Source organism: Gopherus flavomarginatus, chromosome 1 (assembly GCF_025201925.1).
Source record: "Gopherus flavomarginatus isolate rGopFla2 chromosome 1, rGopFla2.mat.asm, whole genome shotgun sequence".
NCBI classification, from domain to species: domain Eukaryota; kingdom Metazoa; phylum Chordata; order Testudines; family Testudinidae; genus Gopherus; species Gopherus flavomarginatus.
In genome coordinates this window covers 104159031-104169279 of record NC_066617.1, presented here as the reverse complement: position 1 = coordinate 104169279, position 10249 = coordinate 104159031, and positions in this window count along the sequence as shown.

Genomic DNA, 10249 nt, shown 5'->3' with positions numbered 1-10249 from the left:
AGTTAAGTGTAGTTAGTTAAGTAGTAATATAGTCAATAGTGTAAATAATATTTGTAAATATTTGTTAGCCGGTTTGGGCCGTAGCCCTTCCCGGCACCCAGCACCGGGCTCATACCTGGTTCGCCAGGCTTCAAGCAATGTGCGGCCTGTTAGAAGCCGATGCCAACCAGTGACCCCCACGACGCATGCCTAAAGTGCCTGGGGGAATCGCACATATCAGACAAGTGCCGCATTTGTAAGGCTTTTAAGCCTAGAACAAAGAAGGAGAGAGACCAGAGACTTAGGAATCTCCTCATGGAAGCTGCACTCGACCCGGCAGCTTCGCAGACCGTCACCTCGACACCGGCACCAGATGGCGCCGGCACTGGAAAGACTCCCCGGCACCGACCTTCCCCGGCACCGGGTACAGAAGCAAGGCCCTCGAAGTCTGCAACTCCATCCAGGCAGACTCGAGTGGAGCGCCCGGCACCTACATCTGCCGCGGCGCTACCGACAGGGATCCCGTCGACTCTGGGCCCGGAGGGTCCGTCGAGTCCGGTCCCGCCGAGCTCCCCCATAAGATCTGGGGTTGAGCTATTGGTCCCATCGTCGCCGGAGACCTTCGCCTCGGCACGGGACCTCATTGCCCTGACTGAGCCAACTCAGCCTCCACCCCGGGTACCTCCGGTGCGGGTGGCGTCCAGAGGCAAACCAATGATGAGAGCGCCATCTCAGGACTCACGCTTTCTGTCGAGGTCCCGGCACTGTGGTCGCTCAAGATCCCGCTGCCGCTCGCAGTCCCGGCACCACTCCCCTCGGCGGTACCGGTCATACTCGCAGCACCGATTGGCCTCCAGACGGTCCCGGTCTGGTTCCAGCCACCGATACCAGCACCGGGACTCTAGGAGCCATTCCCGCCGTCGATCAGCGCCCCGGTCGACCTCCCGGCACCGAGCTGGTGGCAGGTCCCGGTCCCGGTCGACCTCCCGGCACCGCGTCGGTGGCAGGTCCCGGTCCCAATCCCGGCACCGAGTCAGCGGCCGGTACCGGTCCCGATCCCGGCACCGAGTCCAAGACAGACCCCGGTCCCGATCCCGGCACCGGTATGACTCCCGGTACCAGTCCCCGGCACTGAGAACATCTTCGGCGCCAGGACGCGGAGACTCTTACCAGCCGCGGTCGGCCCCTCCATGGCCTTCCAGACAGCCGTCGGTGTCGTCACAGGCTGACAGTGTATATGTGCTGGGCACTGACAGACAAGCGGCCCTTTTCCAAGACTCTCCGCAACAGGACCAGGGACCGCAGCAGTGGAGGTTCTGGACACCCTGGGCGTATCACCAAGCCCAGGGCCCCCAACAGCTTCCTCCTAGGCCTGCGATGACAGAGCACAGGGCGCCGGAGGCGTCGTTGTCTCGCCCCCCCCCTCCCCAGACGGGGAGGACGGGTCAAAACAACAAGACCCTGAGCTCCCTTCGGAGTCAGAGGCGAGGGCTGAGGCAGACCCCCCGCTGGACACTCTCTTGCCGGGGGTCTCCTCATCGTCTTCTCCCGATGAGGCGGTGGCAGGCACTTCTTCCAATAGCCCTCCTCCGCTAGATCTCAGGGCACATCAGGACCTCCTCAGGCGCGTAGCACAGAACTTGAGCCTGCAAGCTGAGGAGGTCTCTGAGATCGAGGATCCAGTCGTCAGCATCCTCTCCTCCGATGCTCCCACTAGGGTCACCCTGCCCTTTATTCGGATGATCCAGGCCAACGCCAATACGATCTGGCAATCGCCGGCCTCCATCCCCCCTACTGCATGGGGCGTCGAAAGGAAGTACATGGCCCCCTCCAAGGGCTATGAGTACCTCCATGGTCACCCGACACTATGCTCCCTCGTGGTACAGTCGGTGAACGAGAGGGAGCGTCATGGGCAGGAAGCCCCAGCCCCCAAATCCAAGGAGGCCAGGCGTATGGACCTCCTCGGCCGCAAGGTCTATTCGGCGGGGGCCCTTCAGCTCAGGGTTTCCAACCAGCAAGCCCTTCTTAGCTGCTACACCTTTAACTCTTGGGTGGCAGCGGATAAGTTCAAAGAGCTGTTGCCACAGGAGGCGCGTCAAGAATTTGCGGCGATTCTTGACGAGGGCAAGAAGGTCGCAAGAACCTCGTTGCAGACCTCCTTGGACGCTGCGGACTCGGCTGCCCGTACCCTCGCCTTGGGGGTTACGATGCGCCGCATCTCCTGGCTTCAGGTTTCTGGCCTTCCACCGGAGCTCCAGTACACCATCCAGGACCTCCCGTTCGAAGGCCAGGGCCTGTTCTCGGAGAAAACAGACCCCAGACTGAAAAGTCTCAAGGACAATCGGGTCATTATGCGCTCCCTTGGGATGCACATGCCTGGGACGCAACGCAGACCCTTCCGGCCGCAACAACAGCAGCAGCACCGGCCGTACCCCCAGTTCCGCCAGCGGCAGGACCTTAATAGGCGCCGCGGCAGAAATGGCAGGCGCAGGCAGTCGGGGAATCAAGGGGGGCAAAACCAAAGCTCCTCTAAAGCCCCACCTGGACCCAAACCTTCGTTCTGAAGGTGCGCCCGAGGGCATAGTACCAGTGTCCCCCATGGATCCTTCCCCCCCGTTTTCCAACCGCCTTTCATTTTTCCTCCAGGCATGGACCCAAATAACATCCGACCGCTGGGTCTTACGCACCGTGCAGATGGGATACCGTCTGCAGTTTATATCTTTTCCTCCCTCCCACCCCCCACCCTCGTCCGTCTTCAGGGACCCCTCTCACGAGCAATTCCTCCGCCAGGAGGTGCAGACGCTCCTCGACAAAGGAGCTATAGAGGCGATTCCGGAAAACGAGAGGGGCAAGGGGTTTTATTCCCGCTACTTTCTGATCCCCAAGGCCAAGGGAGGCCTCAGACCTATCCTCGACCTGCGAGAGCTCAACAAATATCTAGTGAAGCTGAAGTTCCGCATGGTATCCCTGCGGACCATTATCCCATCCCTGGATCCTGGAGACTGGTATGCCGCCCTCGACATGCAGGACGCTTATTTTCATATTGCCATATGGCCACACCACAGACATTTCCTTCGGTTCGTGGTCGACCGCCATCACTACCAATTCGCGGTCCTCCCGTTTGGCCTCTCTACGGCTCCGAGGGTATTCACAAAATGCATGGCTGTTGTTGTGGCACATCTTCGGCGCAGTCGCATTCACGTGTTCCCTTACCTCGACGATTGGCTAATTCGGGGCACGTCAGAGCTGCAGGTCCGCAGCCACGTCCGCAGGATCACTGGCCTGTTTGCTACCTTGGGCCTCATGATCAACGTGGACAAGTCCACTCTGCTCCCCTCGCAGAGGGTGGAGTTCATTGGGGCCGTCCTGGACTCCACCTTGGCCAGGGCCCTTCTACCATTGCCCAGGTTCCAGTCGTTGTCGGCGATCGTTCAGCGCTTGCTGGCAGCCCCCCTGACATTGATACGGACATGCCTAACCCTGTTAGGCCATATGGCGGCCTGCATGTTTGTGACAGGGTATGCACGGCTCCACATGAGGCCCCTCCAGTCTTGGCTCATCGTACATTACCGGCCGGCAAGGCAGTCACTAGACACGCTTATCACAATCCCCCAGGGGGTGTTGGATTCCCTCAGTTGGTGACTAGACCAGTCCGTCGTGTGTGCGGGGCTCCCATTCCACCCACCCCAGCCCTTGGTGTCCCTAACGACGGACGCCTCAGATCTCGGCTGGGGACCCACCTGGGAACCCTGAGGACACAGGGCCTGTGGTCCCCGCATGAGGTGGAGCTACACATCAACATGCGGGAGTTGAGAGCGGTCCGCCTTGCTTGTCAAACGTTCTGTCACCAGCTTCGAGGTCGTTGTGTCGCGGTATTCACCGACAACACGACGACCATGTACTATATCAACAAGCAGGGCGGCACCAGATCCTCTCCCCTATGTCACGAGGCGATGCGACTCTGGGACTTTTGTATAGCCCACTCCATTCACCTCACGGCTTCCTTCCTCCCCGGAGTACGGAACACACTGGCGGACCGCCTGAGCAGATCCTTCCTCGCGCACGAGTGGTCCCTCCGCCTGGACGTCGCCCTCTCGATCTTCCAGAGGTGGGGTTGTCCCCGCGTGGACCTCTTCGCATCCAGGGGGAACAGGAAATGCCAGGCGTTCTGCTCCTTTCAGGGCCGGGAACCCGGGTCTATAGCGGATGCCTTCCTTATTCCGTGGACGACCCACTTGTTCTACGCGTTCCCCCCGTTCCCGCTGGTCCACAAGGTCCTTCTGAAGGTGCGCAGGGACAGGGCCCGCGTGATCATGGTAGCCCCAGCGTGGCCCAGGCAACATTGGTACCCCATGTTGCTGGACCTGGCCATAGCCAACCCAGTTCCCCTGCCCCTTCACCCGGACCTGATCACCCAGGACCACGGTACTCTCTGTCACCCCGACCTCCAGTCGCTGCACCTAGCAGCGTGGCTCCTGCGTGGCTGACCAGATCCGAGTTACGCTGCTCCACCCCGGTACGTGAGGTACCCTTGGGCAGCAGGAAGCCTTCCACTAGAGCAACGTACTCGGCCAAGTGGAAGCGTTTCTCCTGTTGGTGCACGGAGAGGGGTTTCCTCCCGATGGAAGTTTTGGTGGCCAATATTTTGGACTATATTTGGTCCCTCAAACAACAGGGCCTGGCGATATCGTCCCTTCAGGTCCACCTGGCGGCTATCTCCACCTTTCACCTGGGTGGGGATGGCTGCTCCGTTTTCTCTCACCCGACGGTGACTAGATTCCTTAAGGGGCTGGGACGTCTATACCCTAACGTCCGACCCCCTGCCCCTACCTGGGATCTTAACCTGGTTTTGTCTCGGCTCATGGGGCCCCCCTTTGAGCCGTTAGCGACTTGCTCCCTGCTCTATCTTTCTTGGAAGACTGCCTTTTTAGTAGCCATTACCTCAGCTAGACGGGTGTCGGAACTCCGGGCTCTCACGGTAGATCCCCCGTATACGGTCTTCCATAAAGATAAGGTGCAGCTGAGACCGCACCCTGCCTTTCTCCCCAAGGTGGTCTCAGCCTTTCACATCAACCAGGAGATCTTCCTCCCAGTTTTTTTCCCGAAGCCTCATTCTTCACGCAGGGAGCAAGAACTCCACTCGCTTGATGTCCGTCAGGCTCTCGCGTTTTATGTGGAGAGGACCAAACCGTTCCGCAAATCCCCCCAGCTTTTCGTGGCAGTAGCGGACCGCATTAAGGGGCTTCCCATTTCCTCACAGAGGTTATCCTCATGGGTAACGTCCTGTATCAGGACCTGCTATGACTTGGCTCACGTTCCTACGGGCTGTGTGACTGCGCACTCTACCAGGGCGCAGGCGTCATCGCTGGCTTTCCTCGCCCGTGTGCCCATCCAGGAAATCTGTCGGGCAGCGACCTGGTCATCAGTCCACACCTTTGCTTCCCACTACGCCCTGGTCCAGCAGTCCAGAGAGGACGCGGCCTTCGGATCTGCAGTGCTCCATGCCGCTACTTCTCACTCCGACCCCACTGCCTAGGTATGGCTTGGGATTCACCTAACTGGAATGGATATGAGCAATCACTCGAAGAAGAAAAGACAGTTACTCACCTTTGTAACTGTTGTTCTTCGAGATGTGTTGCTCATATCCATTCCACACCCGCCCTCCTTCCCCACTGTCGGAGTAGCCGGCAAGAAGGAACTGAGGAGCGGGTGGGCCAGCAGGGGTATATATCAGGCGCCATGGCGGAGCCACTCTAGGGGGCGACCTGCCGGACCACTGGAGTTGCTAGGGTAAAAAAGTTTCCGACGAACGTGCACGCGCGGCACGCACACCTAACTGGAATGGATATGAGCAACACATCTCGAAGAACAACAGTTACAAAGGTGAATAACCGTCTTTTCAAAGTACGCACCTCTGATAAATCTTGAGTTTGGTTTTGGTGTTGTATTTTGATTATTTCCAGACTGTATTTAAGCTCCTGAAGGTGTTCCTGGCTTTATTGATTTTGTTCTGGATGTCCTGGCTTGTTCCACCATCCTGGCTGATGGTGCTGTCCAAGTATGTGAATGTACATTGGTGAGAACATAATCCTCTATCTGTACTGGTGATGGTGAGGCAATATTAAAGGTCACGATATCTGTCTTATTGCACTTGATTTTCAGTCCAATTTGCTGGCTGCATGTGTTGAGGTTTTTTTTCTTGTATATGGTGTTGGGTATGTGATAGGAGAGCGACATCATCTGCGAAGTCCAGGTCTTCAAGGGATGAGAATAGTATCCTTTTAATTCCTCTTGGCATGTCTTCAGTTGTATGCCGCATTACCCAGTTGATGGCAATGTTGAAGAGAATTGCAGACATGACACACTCCTGATGTACTACTGTTTTGACTTCAGAAATGAGCTCACTGTGATCAACACTGCATGTAAAGTTGAAATAGAAGCTTTTGATGACGTTGATTGTATGGAAAGGAATTCCAAATGCCCACAGAATGCGCCATAGGCTGGTCCTGTGAATGCTATCAAAAGCCTTCTCAAAGTCTATGAAATTTATGCAGAGTTGCCGTTGCTATTCTAAGCACTGTTCTATTGTTTTGTAAAGTGAAAATCTGGTCTGTGCATCTACGCCCTTTCTGAAAACCAGCTTGCTCTTTTCTGAGAACATCTCAACTGCCTCTGATATACGCTGAGATCATAATCTTACACAATACTTTGCTTGGCACAGATAAAAGTGTGATATCACATCAGTTATTACAATCACTGATAGTTCCTTTCTTTGGTATCTTTACTATAACTCCATTGATCCACTCATCTGGCACTTTTTCCCTTTCCCAGACTGATGTAAATAGAGGGGCCAGGATAGATGCTGCTAACTCAGGATTTACCTTGAACAATTCTGCATTCAAGTTATCCTTGCCAGGAGCTTTCCCATTTTTAAAGGATTTGATGGCTTGAATGATCTCTTCCTTAGCTGGGGTGTCTGTGCTGATATCAAGATCTTTTCTGCCTCCTGGATGTTTTCTTCCTCTTTAGGTGGCTCCCTGTTCAGCAGTTCTTTGAAATGCTCTGATCAGCGCATTTCTTCTTCTTTTTCAGTCATTAGTAGGTGTCCTTGTTTGTTCCCGATGAGAGTGTCTCTTGGTGTCTGCCATTTACCACTGATAAGCCGTGTCATTTTGTACTGTTCCTTGTTCACCACGAGCAACTGCATCCTCTGCTTCTGTTGCCACATTATCAATATAATGCCGTTTGTCTGCGCTCACAAGGCGTTTGACTCCCGGAGTGCCTTGCTATACTGCTCTTGGTATTTGTCCTTTAGCTTCTGGGATTTTTTTGTCTACAATTTTTTTCTTCAGGGCTCATCTGGTTTCTATGGCATTCCATGTGCTGGGTGTAATCCACTCCTTTCTCCTTTTCTGCCTGTAGCCTAGACAGCTTCACTGCTCTGTTTATAAATTACTGTTACTTTGTCCCACTTCTTGCTGATCTCCGCATCTGCATTCCCTCCTTTTCAACAAGGTCTGCAAATGCTTGAGATCTGTTCTTTAACTGCAGAACTAAGGCTTTCTGCATTTCAGGGGACTTTAGCTTGTAAGTATCATAAGGTCTATGTCCCTTGTTTGGTGGACCCACACTTCTCACTTCTAGCTTGATGGAGGCTGTCACAAGGTGATGGTTGCTGCCAACACCTGCACCCCTTCTCACTTTCACATCTGTCAGTGAGCGTCATCATTTGCCATTGATCATGATATGGTCAATCTGGTTCTTATCTCTGCCATTTGGAGAACACCATGTCAGCTTGTGAATTTCATGATGTTCAAATAGGGTTCCGTCCATGACTAGGTCATTCATAATACAGAAATCAACAAGCCTTTCTCCATTTTCATTCATGGTACCACATCCATGTCTTCACATTGCTCTGTTGTTTGTGTTGTCCTTACCGATCCTGGAATTCAGATCACCCATGACAATAGTTAGATTATGGCGTGGTACTCTCTCTAACTCTGCCTGTAGTGTAAGGTAGAATTTTTCCTTTACTTCTTCATCAATGACATTTGTCAGAGCATAACACTGAATCAGTGTGATATTCTGATGTTTCCCTTTCAGTCTGGCTCTCATAAGTCTGCTGCTGATGGATTTCATTCAAGCAAGGAATGCTCCACTCCTTTCTTCAAAAGGATGGCAACATCCTCATGGTGTTGTCCATCATCCCATCCAGAAAACAGCAAAATTTCTCCAGAGGCTGATGTTAATCTTCCCAATCCCATCCATCTGGGCTCGCTGACACCCAGGATGTATAAGCTGTAGTGTCTCATCTCTGCTGTGACCTGAGTTAGCTTGTGTCGTACATTGTCTGTATGTTCCAAAAACCAAGTTTTGTTTGTGTCTTGATATTAAGCACTTCAGTCTTCATGCCAGTGGCCTTCTTTTGGCTTTCACCACTGGCAGTCATACAGGTCATTAAAAACAGCAAAGAATCCTGTGGCACCTTATAGACTAACAGACGTTTTGGAGCATGAGCTTTCGTGGGTGAATACCCACTTCGTCAGATGCATGTCATTGACTCCTGAAGGCCATCACACACAGTAATAGTCAATTTCTCCATTGCTGTTTCCGTAACATATTTTGTTTTTTACTTTTGTGAAGTACTAATACCCTTTAGATTAGATTGCAAGAGCTTTGGGTCAGTGACTATGTACACTTTATTTGTACTCTAATACATCTGTGACACAGCCATTGGTGTCAACTGGCTAAGGGTTCATTCTTCACAAACTCCTGTCTCAGACCTGACAAACTCATTTTCATTTTCATTTCAGCTAATACACCATTTATCCATAAAGGGTAGCATGTGAGGTCTCTACTGAAAGCTTGTAATTTACCAATACTCATAATCACTGCAAGATTGTGTTTACGGATAATATTTAAGGAATAATGTAACTATATTGAAAATCGTGCCCTCATGGTCTTGAAGTAAAAGTGAGGCCTGGTCTACACTATGCGTTTAGCAGCGTTAAACCGATTTAACGCTGTACCCGTCCACACTACGAGGCCCTTTATATCGATATAAAGGGCTCTTTAAATCGGTTTCTGTACTCCTCCCCGACGAGAGGAGTAGCGCTAAAATCGGTATTACCATATCGGATTAGGGTTAGTGTGGCCGCAAATCGACGGTATTGGCCTCCGGGTGGTATCCCACAGTGCACCACTGTGACCGCTCTGGACAGCAATCTCAACTCGGATGCAGTGGCCAGGTAAACAGGAAAATTTTGATTTTCATTTCCTGTTTGCCCAGCATGGAGCTCTGATCAGCACGGGTGGCAATGCAATCCCAAATCCAAAAAGAGCTCCAGCAGGGACCGTACAGGAGATACTAAATCTGATTGCTGTATGGGGAGACAAATCTGTTCTATCAAAGCTCCATTACAGAAGACAAAATGCCAAAGCGTTTGAAAAAAAAATCTACAGGCTACACAGTGCTGCGTGACAAGCGTAACGGGAAGCCAGAGACTCAAATGGATGCTCATGGAGGGAGGGAGGGGGTCCTGAGGACTCCAGCTATCCCACAGTCCCCAGCAGTCTCCGAAAAGTATTTGCATTCTTGGCTGAGCTCCCAATGCCTGTAGGTTCAAACACATTGTCCGGCGTGGTTCAGGGAATAGCTCGTCAATTTACTCCTCCCCCCCCACGTGAAAGAAAAGGGAAAGAAATCATTTCTTGAGTTCTTTCAATGTCACCCTATATCTACTGAATGCTGCTGGTAGACGCGATGCTGCAGCAGTGAAGAGAAGTATCCGCTCCTCTCCTCTCCCCTCCCCGGTGGCAGACGGTGCAGTAGGACTGGTAACCGTCCTTCTTATCAACCCGTGAGTGCTCCTGGCTGGCTTCAGGTGAGGCTGGCTGGGGCGCCTGGGTGAAAATAGGAATGACTCCCGGTCATTCCCAGTAGATAGTACAGAACGGCTGGTAACCGTCTTCATCATAGCAACTGGGGGCTGAGCTTCAATCAGCCCCCTCCCTTTCATGTGAAAAGAAAAGATTCTGTACTGCCTGGACTATCATAGCAGTGGGATGCTGGGCTCCTCTCCCTCACACTGCTTAATGTCCTGCCTGGACTATCATAGCACCGGGAGGCTGCCTGCCCCTCATTTTATGTCACTAAAAACTCAGTGTTTCTTATTCCTGCTTTCTTTATTACTTCATGACACAAATGGGGAGGACACTGCCACAGTAGCCCAGGAAGTTTGGGGGAGAAGGGAAGCAATGGGTGGGGTTG